Source organism: Schistocerca gregaria, chromosome 7, assembly GCF_023897955.1.
Source record: "Schistocerca gregaria isolate iqSchGreg1 chromosome 7, iqSchGreg1.2, whole genome shotgun sequence".
Lineage (NCBI taxonomy): Eukaryota > Metazoa > Arthropoda > Insecta > Orthoptera > Acrididae > Schistocerca > Schistocerca gregaria.
In genome coordinates this window covers 518,556,587-518,572,512 of record NC_064926.1, presented here as the reverse complement: position 1 = coordinate 518,572,512, position 15,926 = coordinate 518,556,587, and positions in this window count along the sequence as shown.

Genomic DNA, 15,926 nt, shown 5'->3' with positions numbered 1-15,926 from the left:
CGTCCAGCACTGATACTCAGCAAAAGTCCCGTGCGCACTGTGTTGGATCTTTCTTCGGTAATAGCAACCAACCCCTCATAGACACATAGAGGTACTTCGCGAAAGTTCTGTAACCTGCTTCCCGGACATGACGCATATTTCTTTTTCGGTTATCAACGCTAAAATAGGTTTTCCTCTTTGTTAGGTACCCTTCCCAATGACTCATTGGATGGCGTCTTCATTTCCTACCCTATCAGTTCTTCCCATCTCCAGGAGCCACCTTTAACAATATGCTTCATGTTTTAAACACTTGTAGTCGTTGCATTATCTTCTTAAATGCGGTAAATGATTCGCACCAAGGATTACGCTCCACCAAAACTAGGGTTTAGTAGTTGCCAGACAGTACATAAATGACGTAGCAAATAGTAATGTAACCGTTAGTACTGGTAGCTGTGGTAGGGAAAGAAGATTAATGAATGTGTGAGACAGAAAAAGCGAGGTGACGACTTCTCTTTGTTTATTGTTTGTTTCTTTTGCACTTAACTAGAAAAAGAGATAGTTCACTGTTATTCCATTGTGTATCTCATATCCTTACGAGATATAGATTGGATTTTGTAGCAACGAAAATGATCGCGTCGCTTCTGCTCTTTTATGTACCCAAAGCAATTGCTTTCGATACAAGTACAGTTTATATGTACATACATAAAAAATAATTTTTGTAATTCAGTTCGCATTTTGTTCAAAAGCAAGAGTTTCCTGTTATAACTGGTACGTGGGAAAATTGGGATAACAGAAAACGTTTTATCTATGTTCGACGAAATACTGAAGTGGTGTTTGATGTGATTTCTCCACGTGTTTTTTTCTTTATTTTACGATTTTTTGAGAACGTTGTGTTTCCTATCACCTGTGAGCGTGGGGATCTGCGATTCTGTAATTCTGCACAAAGGATTAATCTGAGATGTACCCTCTACCCTGTGGCTCCTGCAAGATGCAATTTCCACTCCCACACTACTACAGAAGTCAGACAGACGCTCCTAACGTTCTAAAGAGAAAAGCCTGAAAAAAGTTCAGCAATAAATATCTTCTGGAGTCGTTCGCTGTATGGAAATGACACAAAAATTCACAAAATTTCTTACATAAATAGTGCGATACTTGAGTACTGGAGTAGTGCTGGTTAGTGTAAGAAAAACATGAAACTAACGAAAGTTATTATTTATTTTGCAAAAATTCTGAGAAATCACAATGGCACTTTTAGTTATGAATTGAACAAGTTATATCCTGGTTCTTTTCGTAATGTGAAGTTACCTTTCTAGGATAGGACTTGCTAAAGAAATGTCTATACAAATTTTAAGATTATTGTTGACTTGGCATAATGGCTGCTAGTTACGGTTGAGGCTGTCGCGTGTGAAATGCAGTGAAGTGTACAGTTGTGGAGGAAATATGGGGCTCACAATAGCTGTAGCGCACAATGCTATAAGCTGCGTGACTGTTGTCTGCGCCACTCTCTGCTGTCAAATAAGGTAACTCTCGTTCTACCTGGATTGACCTTCGCCAATCAAATACTCACTACGCCTTGATGAAGTCAAGGATTCCTATTTGCCTATAGTCTATTGGCATGCTGCACAAGTCAGACAACCAATCCACCGCGATGCCAGTCAAAAATTCGCTCACAGGAATTTAACTATAACTCTGTCCGTTCACACTGCACAGTAAGTGTGCCGGCCAACACAGTTAACAACGCTTAATCGCAAGGACTCAATATAGAGAGGCGCACACTTTGATTCGCTCTCGACAGAGGTGCTCTCCCAGTGAAGTACTGAGGAGAGACTTGTTCCTCACTCCAAGAGCGACAACGTAACGGCGCCTCTCCACACCAGACGTGAAGGGGTATACCTTCCAGTCTCTTCCATTACTCCTTCAACTCAAGGCTTCAAAAATATCGTCTGCCAATCAGCATTGCTCTTCTGAAACGGGAGGATGACGTTTCGTTTAAGGCGACCAATCCGGAAACCTATAGTATCGGCGATTGGCGTTTGCTGTCTCCTGTGAAAATCTCTGAAACTGCGTGCTATGTGTAAAGACAGCGTAGGCGTGCCGCTCCCACACAATGTAGCGGGTTTTTGCTTTTAAGCCGAACACAGGATAGGTCCCCCTTTCGTCAGATGAATGCTGTCTGCTCCACGGGCGTCCACCGGCCGATGTAGATGGGTTAGGACTGGCCTCCTGGCATGAAGTTGCCTGTCTCGAACTAAAAGCTCCTGTGACGGTCGTGTATGGAATGTATGTGTGTATGCCAGCCTCAAGTAATTCAACCACTTGCAATTATTTAGTTATTTGTATATCGTTTACATGAATTCATAGAACATTGACTTTATCTTATCGAGTTCGGGTTCGAATGAAGCACCTGGATGTGTGGAATATGATTGTGAGGGCGGAATATGTAAAAAATTAACATCAGGAGACCACGACGTCTTACATACCTCCCTCCTTAGGACAAAATTTTTGTCTGGGGTTTGTCGATGCCGAGGAAAACATCGAAAAAGTCAGGCAAAAGATGTACTTTTAGATTTTCCAATAAACTTTTCTTACCCAATCTTAATAATTTTCTTCTAATTATTTCTTTACAGGTATTGTTTCTATTTTTTTGTACAATTTATGTTGTGTTGCTAGGCAAATATATACTTTACAAAGGTTGTTAGTCTTTGTTGTTACCAGTACGTATCTCTGTTTCTCTTTTTCATTTCCAAAAATTTGTTTTTACAATATTAATGTTTCTAAACTCGTAAGTGTACAGTGTATAACTTTTTAGTGTGGTTATATCTTTTCTTTAGTTAATCTTGTGTAAATGTTCGCAAAAGCTCTGGTTACTTTGTTTTATTTATTTAGGCATTAGTTTTTTCTTTATGTGTCACTGTTTTTTTTCTTTTTTTTGTACGAATGAAGGAGTGTTTCCTCTGAATTCTACCCTCGGTATTAATATTATTACTCCAAAAAGGTGTTTTTGAATGTTACTTAAACAAGAAAATTCCTGCATAAATCCTTCTAATTATACATATAAAAGAAGTAAATAGACTTTCCATGAGTTTGTGAGATTATATAACTATACTAAGTAAGTTTCTTTACAAAAGGTTTAAGGTATCTATAAATTGTGAACTTTACATACACAAAAAATAATTACTTTTACAAGACAGGAAAAAGGTACTTTTACAAATATATCATTTCTTCAACTCTACATTTGTGTTACATCAGTCTTTTCCTTTTTTGCTGCGTCAGTTTCTATGCTCAATGATCCCTACTGAAATAATGGAATGTATGGGTGTCACAAATCATGAGGGAAGCACTCTGGCATGCGATGCCGGGTCTGACTTGTTGACTTGTCATCATGGAGTGGTACTTTTAACAGATGATGATGACTCTAGTTTACTGTATAAACAGTGATGTCTTGGTACTCCTTTGCTGTCACACCAGGGACAGTATGGCAGTTCGATGATTGTAGTTGACTACCGACGATCGTCACCCAATATTGTGCTGTGATGTCTTGGTACTTCACACCTGGTTCGTTATGGTGATTTGATGATGTGGTAGAGAGAATACTGTTCATTTTGCTGAATCTATTTGTAGATAATGTTGGTTGGTACTACTTAATATTCCGTTTGCCGTTCGCTTGTATTTGTTTGACTATTCAAGGTTTATTTGTGGAGAGGTGGTTGTAGTAACTGTCATGCCTCAAAGTTCATGGAACGACGTTTGTAGCAATTTGCTTTGTAGGATAGGAGAGAAAGGTATCTTGCTGTCTTCTGTCCTTCATCATCTTGCATCTTCTGTTCTTCTCTTCTTTCTTGCATTCTTCTGTTCTTCTTGGGCTAGTAATATGTGAATTTTAGTGTAGGAATGATATAGGATTTGGAGGATCTGACTGCCTTTCCAACTGTTACTTGATGAGTTTATAAATCATAGAAATTCTTTGCACCTGCTTTGCCGTCTCGTCATATTATGATTCTCCCCACTTTTTTCTGTTGTGTGGCAGTGTCGTGACATATGAAATGTTCGTGCTGCACGTTGTCCTCCTGAATTCCAACCTGGTTGCAACCTGCATTTACAGTGTGGCGTTCGTCTTCATGTTGTTGTTGCCGGCCGCGGTGGACGAGCGGTTCTAGGTGCTCAGTCCGGAACCGCGCGACTGCTCCGGTCACATGTTCGAATCCTGCCTCGGGCATGGATGTGTGTGATGTCCTTAGGTTAGTTAGGTTTAAGTAGTTCTAAGTTCTAGTGGACTGAGGACCACAGATGTTAAGTCCCATAGTACTCAAAGCCATTTGAACCATTAGAAGCAAGTTGTTGTTATTGCCCTAAGTACTTTCTCAACATGTTTGTACCCTCTTCGTCACTATCTCAAAGCATTTGGTGTTAAGGGAGCTGGTGATCGGTGTTGGTGGCGGTGTCCCTCTGACGCGTGGAAATATTTACAATTTCTGTTTTACATATATTAGTTATTCACAAAACAAACTCTAATTTTATATATCGCAAAAATTTTCTGATAGTAGCAAACATTATTGTATATATATATATACACTCCTGGAAATTGAAATAAGAACACCGTGAATTCATTGTCCCAGGAAGGGGAAACTTTATTCGCACATTCCTGGGGTCAGATACATCACATGATCACACTGACAGAACCACAGGAACATAGACACAGGCAACAGAGCATGCACAATGTCGGCACTAGTACAGTGTATATCCACCTTTCGCAGCAATGCAGGCTGCTTTTCTCCCATGTAGACGATCGTAGAGATGCTGGATGTAGTCCTGTGGAACAGCTTGCCATGCCATTTCCACCTGGCGCCTCAGTTGGACCAGCGTTCGTGCTGGACGTGCAGACCGCGTGAGACGACGCTTCATCCAGTCCCAAACATGCTCAATGGGGGACAGATCCGGAGATCTTGCTGGCCAGGGTAGTTGACTTACACCTTCTAGAGCACGTTGAGAGGCACGGGATACATGCGGACGTGCATTGTCCTGTTGGAACAGCAAGTTCCCTTGCCGGTCTAGGAACGGTAGAACGATGGGTTCGATGACGGTTTGGATGTACCGTGCACTATTCAGTGTCCCCTCGACGATCACCAGAGGTGTACGGCCAGTGTAGGAGATCGCTCCCCACACCATGATGCCGGGTGTTGGCCCTGTGTGCCTCGGTCGTATGCAGTCCGGATTGTGGCGCTCACCTGCACGGCGCCAAACACGCATACGACCATCATTGGCACCAAGGCAGAAGCGACTCTCATCGCTGAAGACCACACGTCTCCATTCGTCCCTCCATTCACGCCTGTCGCGACACCACTGGACGCGGGCTGCACGATGTTGGGGCGTGAGCGGAAGATGGCCTAACGGTGTGCGGGACCGTAGCCCAGCTTCATGGAGACGGTTGCGAATGGTCCTCGCCGATACCCCCGGAGCAACAGTGTCCCTAATTTGCTGGGAAGTGGCGGTTAGGTCCCCTACGGAACTGCGTAGGATCCTACGGTCTTGGCGTGCATCCGTGCGTCGCTGCGGTCCGGTCCCAGGTCGACGGGCACGTGCACCTTCCGCCGACCACTGGCGACAACATCAATGTACTGTGGAGACCTCACGCCCCACGTGTTGAGCAATTCGGCGGTACGTCCACCCAGCCTCCCGCATGCCCACTATACGCCCTCGCTCAAAGTCCGTCAACTGCACATACGGTTCACGTCCACGCTGTCGCGGCATGCTACCAGTGTTAAAGACTGCGATGGAGCTCCGTATGCCACGGCCAACTGGCTGACACTGACGGCGGCGGTGCACAAATGCTGCGCAGCTAGCGCCATTCGACGGCCAACACCGCGGTTCCTGGTGTGTCCGCTGTGCCGTGCGTGTGATCATTGCTTGTACAGCCCTCTCGCAGTGTCCGGAGCAAGTATGGTGGGTCTGACACACCGGTGTCAATGTGTTCTTTTTTCCATTTCCAGGCGTGTATATTTCTAACATCGTGACCTCTTTCAAAGTAACCTTGACCATTGGCATTTTGATTCCTAAACCCATATCCGCCACTCTGTGAGTGTCCATTACCGTTCCTATTTCCGTACCAATTATTCTGATTATCGTTTCTATGCCAGTTGTCTCCATTGTGCCACTGTCCTTGTCTGTTAAATTGCCTGAAATTATTGGTGTTAGGGTTACGATTATTATTATTGTGATATTCGTTCATAGCCTTCTCCTTTTGCTGTTCCCTTTCCTTTCTTTTTTCTTTCACCTCGTCTTTTTAAACATAAATTCAAGTTCCCCTAAAACCTCTTTTAATTCTTTGGTATTTTCATTTTTTCCTACAGTCGCCTGTTGATACTTTACCGGTAATTTCATTCTACACAGACGTATCAGCTATCCGTTACTGTATGGTTTCTCTAGGCATTGTATCAAAGAATTTTACCACGCTTTTCTCTCCTGAGTTTTCAGATGGTCTCCTCTGAACTAACTCGTATTTAATTTTGTTTTGCCTTTCCTAGGACCAATATCTTTCGGAAAATGCTATTCTGAACTGTAGGTAAGACGTACAGGTAGCCGTCATCTTTTGCTTCACCTCTGCTACTCTCCCTGACATGTGTGCACAAATGAAGTCACGTTTGTGAGCTACGCTCCAGTGGTTTGGTAAGCCTACTTGAAACTGGTTGATGAACGTGCGTGTATGCAAGCTACCGCCTTCTTCCTTGAAACGTTGAAATTTTCTAACTGTAAGGAAGTGGTCTCTATCATATCTACTCATAAATCCGGTTTGTGGCTGAGTCATGGACGCAAATAAACTGCCACTGCTTGTGTCGTCGTGTTTATTCTCTGGTAATCTACTGCCTGTCTGTCTATTCTCAATTTCTTGACTCATATCCGCGTCATATCGTATCATTGCTGAAAAAAAGTGTTGTTCGTGTGTTTCTACTCTCGTCCTTCGTGGTATAGTACCTGTGCTGCTATTAAGTTGTGTCGTTGAATTTACTGGTTTAGTTGCCTGTCTTTCGATTAGTGTCGGCTGAATGAATGTGTTCCGTTCTTGTAGGTACTGGGCCTGGTCCTGTGGCATGTCATGTATTACTTTAATCGGGGTTTTCTGTTTCGATTTCTCACGAGTGTTACGTCTGTCCTTGGTTCTGTTTGAACTTTCTTAGACTGCGCGTGTTCGTGTACTGAATTAATGCTTGACGCGTCAGCTGTTTCGCTACAGGTGTAATCGGTTTTATTTCATTGATCCAATGATCATATTTTTTCAGTGCAACCTTTGCGACCTTGCCTTTAATTGCTTGTTCTTCCGAGATTTGTATTGCTATTCGAGTGCTTTTTCGTAAAACGTTCCACCCTTTTGTCAACGTTTACGAAGTCCAATTGGACCTTGTTCACGTCAGTGCGTAATTGCTGCTGACGTTATGTTAGTACCTGAATTCTTTCTCTAGCTTCTTTCGCCTATTTGTTTATCTGAGTGATCTGACTATCAATTATGGCGAGTCTTTCTTCCATCTGGATTTTAACCTGGTAGATCTGTGTCTTAATCTCTTGTCTCAAGTTCTGATTATTCTGTTGGATCTGTGTCTTAATAGCCTGATTCTGTTTCGTCATACTAGTTTTAATTTTTTGTAACATCTCCATGATCGCGTCCTGTCCTGTAACACAACCTTCTGCTGAACTATGTGTTCTCGATATATTGTTTTCCTGAGCTCGTTTCGTTTCTAATCTTTGCCATTTCCTACGTGGGCTGTCTATTTCTGGCTCAGAATGTGCTCTACCTGGAATTTCATATTCTGGAAATTCTATGTTCTTGTGCCTTCGATTTCCATCCGATTGATATGTCTCAGTTTTATCCCAGTCTAACTGAGCCAGCTGATTCTGCAGCTCCCCGATTGTCCTATTCTCTGATTCACCGTCTGTCATATTCTCAGGTTCACCTTCTGTCATATTCTCAATAAGCTCGCTTACTTGCTGTGTATGTGGTTGATTCTCACCCATCTTGTCTACTTGCTGTCTCTCACGTGCCCTTTAGGCTTGTGCTCACGTTAACATGGAAATTCTTTCAACACACCACAACCCTATGTACAAAACTGTACGACCACTTACCAGTTGGTTGAACCAACAACAACAACGACGTCGTGACTTCTCGGCTAATGTTCTCTCTGCTCTGCCACAGTCTCCAATCTCTACCTGTGCGCTTGCCAGGGAGAAAAATGTTATTTCTTAATTCAAATTTATATGATGCTGCGTCACACTGCGTCACTGCGCCACTCTGTCTCTGTGCCTATCATCTGAAAATTCTATGTTCTAACACCTACACAAAAATAGTAAAAACTGCAAAACGTTAAGACACAACGACACAAGCCCTTTTCCCTACAATTCTGCTTTCTTCACTACATGTATCTATTCTGATCCCAATCTTTGCAAATAGCTATTTAATACATGAAAGAAAGTTCTTCAAAATGCTACTGCTGCGACCTGCCATACCTAACTATCCTGACACTTTCCTATCCTGGTAGCTTACCTATTTTATCTATCCTGGAAGGGTCGCTATTTTCTGTGCCTGACAGATTAATCTGAGTTGTACCCCTTACCCTGTGCCTCCTGCAAGATGCAATTTCCACCCCCACACTACTACAGAACTCAGACAGACGCTCCTAACGTTCTAAAGAGAAATACCTGACAAACGTTCAGCAATAAATATCTACTGGTGTCCTCCGCTGTAAGGAAATGACACAAAATTTCAAAACTAGTGGGATACATGTGTAATGGAGTAGTGCTAGTTAGTGTAAGAAAAACATGAAAATAACGAAAGTTATTATTTATTTTGCAAAAATTCTGAGAAATCACAATGGCACTTTTAGTTATGAATTGAACAAGTTACATCCTGGTTCTTTTCGTAATGTGAAGTTACCTCTCTAGGATAGGACTTGCTAAAGAAATTTCTATACAAATTTTAAGATTATTGTTGACTTGGCATAATGGCTGAGAGGCACTCCTACTCAACTTGGATAATCATCCTTTGGAATGTTGCTAGGTGCGGTCGAGGCTGTCGCATGTGAAATGCAGTGAAGTGTACTGTTGTGGAGGAAATATAGGGCTCACAATAGCTGTAGCGCACAATGCCATAAGCTGCGATGACTGTTGTCTGCGCCACTCTCTGCTGACAAATAAGATAACTCTCGTTCTACCTGGATTGACCTTCGCCAATGAAACTCTCACTACAGCGTGATGATGTCAAGGATTCCTATTTGCCTATGGTCTATTGGCATGCTACACAGGTAAGATAACCAGTCCACTGCGATACCAGTCAAAAATTTGCTCGCAGCAGTTTAACTTTAACTCTGTCCGTTCACACCGCACAGTAAGTGTGTCGGCCAACACAGTGAACAACGCTTAATAGCAAGGACTCAATATAGAGAGGCGCACACTTTGATTCGCTCTCAACAGAGGTGCTCTCCCAGTGAAGTACTGAGGAGAGACTTGTTCCTCGCTCCAAGAGCGACAACGGAATGGCGCCTCTCCACACCAGATGTGAAAGAGTATATCTTTCGGTCTCTTCCATTACTCCTTCAGCTCAAGGCGTCAGAAATATCGTCTGCCTATCAGCATTGCGCTTCTGAAACGGGAGGATGACGTTTCGTTTAAGGCGATCAATCCGGAAACCTGTAGTATCGGCGTTTGGCCTTAGCTGTCTCCCTGTGAAAATCTCTGAAACTGCGTGCTATGTGTAAAGAATGTGTAGGCTGGCCGCTCTCACACAATGTAGCGGGTTTTTAGTTTTAAGTCGAACACGGGGTCGTTCCTCCTTTCCCTCGGGCGAATGCTGTCTGCTGCACGGGCGTCCACCGGCTGATGTAGATGGGTTAGGACTGGCCTCCTGGCATGCATTTGCCTGTCTCGAACTAAAACTCCTGTGACTGTCGTGTGTGGAATGTATGTGTGTATGCCAGCTTCGAGTATTTCAACCACAGTGCGCACTTGCGATTTATTAGTTTTTTGCATATCGTTTACATGAATTCATACAACATTGACTTTGTCTTATCGAGTTCGGGTTCGAATGAAGCGTCTTGATGTGCAGAATATGATTGTGAGGGCGGAATATGTAAGCAATGAACATCAGGAGACCACGACGTCTTACACACTATATGAAAAGTCTATAACTTTTTAAATTTTTACTACATTGTCCTTTTGCTGTGCGCTACAAATCAACAATTTTCATATAAAATCTTAAGTAAACATCGACAATTACAAATTTGTCACAAATACTTTTGATTATTAATTAACAGAGGGGAGCAAAACCATGTAGTACAAAAATGTTATGCAGGTTATGGAACTCTCTATGTATCCTGACATAATTTCTAAATGATGCATCTATAAGGATTTCTCGGAAATTCTGGTAATACAGTGATCGAATTAGCCAAGAAAGGGGTTGAAATGAGGGTACGGAACACACTGAATGTACTGGTAATGCAGTTATGGTTTTAATTGACCAATGCTGCTAGGAAAACTTCCGCATTCTACACTTGATGAGGTTTGTCTACCGCTCACAGGTATGTTAAAAAAGCAATTTCCTAACACATTTTCTAGACTTGAGATTTTTATATCAATTTCTTAGAACACTATTCTCTTCTGGCTCAAAAAGGTGTGAGCTTTTATCGACTGCTTTACCAGTGGCTAGCCTCTTCAGCTAATGTTCGTTACAAATAGTGAATAAATCTTCAGCTGCCATATTACTAAAATCATTTATTCGTGTAGATTACCGGATTCGACAATTCTCTGTTAGCATTTTGGGATCTGCAGAAGATAGGACCAGAAATACTAAGCTACAGCAATTTACAGCACACAAAATTATATCCAAGTTCTAAAATACATAGAATAATCAAATACATAAGTTTACATCATTACAGTCCACCTTGGTATAGTGAGCTATACTATAAGTCGGCATGTCAATAGTAGAGAAATTTTAATAGCTTGTGTGCTGCATTGGAAAGCATTTATGTACACTACAAGGTATAAAAACATATTTTGACACTCGTTGTTGTTGTTGCGGTCTTCTGTCCTGAGACTGGTTTGATGCAGCTCTCGATGCTAATCTATCCTGTGCAAGTTTTTCATCTCCCAGTACCTACTGCAGCCTACATCCTTCTGAATCTGCTTAGTGTATTCATGTCTTGGTCTCCCTCTTCAATTTTTACCCTCCACGCTGCCCTCCAATACTAAATTGGTGATCCCTTGATGTCTCAGAATATGTCCTACCAACCGACCCCTTCTTCTAGTCAAGTTGTGCCACAAGCTCCTCTTCTCCCCAATTCTATTCAATACCTCCACGTTAGTTATGTGATCTACCCATCTAATTTTCAGCATTCTTCTGTAGCACCACATTTCGAAAGCTACTACTCTCTTCTTGTCTAAACTGTTTCTCGTCCACGTTTCACTCTCATACATGGCTAAACTACATAAAAATACTTTGAGAAACGACTTCCTGACATTTAAATCTATACTCTATGTTCACAAATTTTTCTTCTATAGAAACACTTTCCTTGCCATTGCCAGTCTACATTTTATATCCTCTCTACTTCGACCATCGTGAGTTGTTTTGCTGCCCAAATAGCAAAACTCCTTTACTACTTTAAGTGTCTCATTTTCTAATCTAATTCCCTCGGCGTCATCCGAGTTAATTCGACAACATTCCATTATCTTCCTTTTGCAGTTATTGACGTTCATCTTATGCCCTCCTTTCAAGACAGTGTCCATTTCGTTCAACTGCTCTTCCAAGTCCTTTGCTGTGTATGACATAATTACAATGTCATCTGCAAACCTCAAAGTTTTTATTTCTTCTCCATGGATTTTAATACCTACTCCGAATTTTTCTTTTGTTTCCTTTACTGTTTGTTCAATATACAGATTGAATAACATCGCGGAGAGGATACAATCCTGTGTCACTCCCTTCCCAACCACTGCTTCCCTTTCATACCCCATGACTCTTATAACTGGCATCTGCTATCTGTAAAAATTGTAAATAGCCCTTCGCTCCCAATATTTTACCCCGGCCACCTTCAGAATTTAAAAGAGAGTATTACAATGAACATTGTCAAAAGCTTTCGGTGGTGTCACCGCCAGACACCACACTTGCTAGGTGGTAGCCTTTAAATCGGCCGCGGTCCGGTATTATACGTCGGACCCGCGTGTCGCCACTGTCAGTGATTGCAGACCGAGCGCCGCCACACGGCAGGTCTAGAGAGACGTCCTAGCACTCGCCCCAATTGTACAGCAAACTTTGCTTGCGATGGTTCACTAACTAAATACGCTCTCGTTTGCTGAGACAATAGTTAGCATAGCCTTCAGCTACGTCATTTGCTACGACCTAGCAAGGCTCCATTATCAGTTACTATTGATACTGTGAATCATGTAATGTCAAGAGCGACGTTCACCATTAATGGATTAAAGTTAAGTATTCCACCAGCAACGTCCGTTTTTCTGAAGTCTAATTCCCTTGTCATGTTCCAGACCTCACGCCAGCCTGCGTGAGCTAAAACGCGTGCCTTTCGGCTTCCTCTAGTAACTCGGTGTTGGCTCTCCTGCCAACCACAACACTTTCTCTAAGTATACAAATGCTAGAAACATAGGTTTGCCTTTCCTTAATCTTTCTTCTAAGATAAGTGGTAGGGTCAGTATTGCCTCACGTGTTCCAACATTTCTACGAATTCCAAACGGATCTTCCCCGAGGTCGGCCTCTACCAGTTTTTTCATTCGTCTGTAAAGAATTTGCGTTAGTAGTTTGCATCTATGATTTATTAAACTGATAGTTTTGTAATTTTCACATCTGTCAACACCTGCTTTGTTTGGGATTGGAATTATTATATTCTTCTTGAAGTCTGAGGGTATTTTGACAGCCTCGTACATCTTGCTCACCAGATGGTAGAGTTTTGTCAGGACTGGCTCTCCCAAAGCCGTCAGTAGTTCTAATGGAATGTAATCTACTCCGTGGGCCTTGTTTCGACTCAAGTTTTTCAGTGCTCTGTCAAACTCTTCACGCAGTATTGTATGACCCACTTAATCATCATGCACATACTCATCTATTTCCATAATATTGTCTTCAAGTACATCGCTCTTGTATAGACCTTCTATATACTCCTTCCACCTTTCTGCTTTACCTTCTTTGCTTAGAACTGGGTTTCCATCTGAGCTCTTGATAACCATATAAGCGGCTCTCTTTTCTCAAAAGGTGTCTTAATTTTACTGTAGGCAGTATCTATCTTGCCCCCTAGTAAGATAAGCCTCTACACCCTTACATTTGCCCTCTAGCCATCCCTGCTTAGCAATTTTGCACTTCCTCTCGATCTCATTTTTGAGACGTTTGTATTCCTTTTTGCCTGCTTCATTTACTGCAATTCTATATATTTTCTCCTTTCATCAATTAAATTCAATATTTTTCTGTTACCCAAGTATTTCTACTAGCTCTTGCCTTTTTACCTACTTGATCCTCTAATGCCTTCACTATTTCATCCCTCAGAGCTAACCATTGTTCTTCTGCTGTATTTCTTTCTCCCATTCCTGTCAACTGTTCCCTTATGCTCTCCCTGAAACCCTGTACAACCTCTGGTTCTTTCAGTTTATCCAGGTCCCATCTCCTTAAGATTCCCACCTTCTTGCAGATTCTTCAGTTTTAAATAATATTTACACTCATTGGTTGACAATTATAAATTAGAAAAGTTTGATAAGAATATTAAAGTTCATAATAATGCGCTAGCTACACATAACTCTATTCCAGCTCAACTTATGAAGAAAAATATTTCCAGTGAAAACTAAATATACTTCAGTATACAATAAAAAACACAAGCTTACAGGAGGTGCCACATTGCTGCACATCATCTGTCGTGTTCCGAGAGGGAGTATGATTGACACGATTTGTATTCAGGGGGCTTACCTCGTTCGATCTTCTCGAAGAGTAGAAGTAGGCGCAGTTAGCTTCTGCAACTGTGACAGCTAGAAGAAGCAAACTAATGCTAAAGCGCAGGATACAGAACTCGGCCAGCAGTGGTTACGGCTGCAGAGTAGAATTAATAAGGTCCCTCATAGTTTGACAACTGAGAATCCCTACTAGCACTATCTTTCACTACTTTCTGTCAGTTGAATCTCTTAATCTGGAATCTATCTCCTTGGTTGTTGTGGAGCCTAGGTCAGCGAATCTTACTAATTCCTCCCGCGTCTGCCACAGAACGACACAGGTTCTGTGTCCGTATGGTCAGCAGATCTTGACTGACTATAGTGTCCTCCTGACCCCCTATTTATGCTACCTTCGTGCATCACATAAAGCTTCTAGAAAGTCCTATATCTCATCCCTGTAGGCTGACCACGTCCTTGGTATATTTAAATCATCATGTGATGTGAGAAAGCTGAGAGAACCGATAGAGGCACTCAAAGTACTCTCCAACACACACCGTCAGGTGGCTTGCGGAGTATGGATGTAGATATAGATGTAGAAAGCTAATTTGATCCCTGTTATGCATTCGGCTACAGCACCCAGCTAGTCACGTAACGCTATTTGTCACCTGGCAACGCTTCGTCGGCGCTGGCCTGTATCATCGACAGATACTGTCGCAATGCGTCCGTCCAGGAGCTCACGCCTAGCTGTGTTTCCCGCTGAATAATACATTTAATTAATACTCGTCGCTGATTGAGATTCGCAACATATCTTCATTTCTGTTGGAGGTTTCAAGACAGCTACTGGAGGGAAGCTATTGTTAAAGTCGTGTTGTCAAGTGGAAATGTTACCATACCCAAAACAGCTGTGCTCAAGTTCCTCAGAATGTTGCACAAGTAAATAATGATGTGTTAAGTGATGTACTTTGTTTCGTACACCAGGGCCGAAAGGGTTCAAATTAAAGTTATGTACACGTACGTTATTGTATCGATTACAAGTGCTCTCATTCATCGTCTCTTCACAACTGACAGATCCCAGAGGAAACATTTTTGATGATACATAAGTACATCAGGTGCCGCAGTCGTTTTACGAATCGATATTATCATGTCACATTAGACTAAGGAATAACTCTACTATTCCATATACTTAAATATGTCTAACTTGTTATTATAACATAAGAAACCAAATCAGAAAACACTCTGTAAAATCATATAAAACTTTCATAAAACATACATTATACATGAACATTTGTACATCAGTTCAACAAATTATTTAAAACGTTTCACAAAATTCTTAAAAATTAATTTCCATTTCTTCTTTCCACATTATCACAAACAATTTGACAGACCATTACGTCCTCTATGAATAGCTAATTTCAGACCTTAAAATACTGACTTGATTTGTATGTTCTGATGTTAATTTAGGCATATGTAATAATACAGAGTAGCAGATCCATGACTTATAGTGAGATGGTTATATCAATGAGTACTACCACTTCGTCATCTGATGCACTTCTTTCTTACCAATAATGCTTACGCAGGCATCAATTAATTGTAATGAATAGAAGCACTTATAATCGGGCAATAACGTGGTGTGCATATCTGGTATTTTGAAACTGGCATAGCTCAGAAGCCCAACATGAACAGTATTGCCTGTCACCATTTACTGTAGTGAAGGAGAAGATTATGTACTGATATAAATATACGTGTGCTGTTAGTCCATCTATTGCAAACCTTGGATACAATTACGTATGCTTTTATGTTAGGCGCTATATCTACACATTTTCGGTCACACCTTTTCCAAATCCGAAGATGGCAACAGACAATTGCCGAAACCTGATTTTAGCGATTTTGAGAGACGAACATTTACTGAGTGTTCATAACAGCACAGATCACTCCCACGCTGACGATTTCAGAAGTGAATAATTTGCGTTACCTTGCTAAACCCTCGAGCTGTTGTTGTAGCAGGAACAATGCAGTCGGAAGTATGAATGAAAATTACACTGATTTTGTAG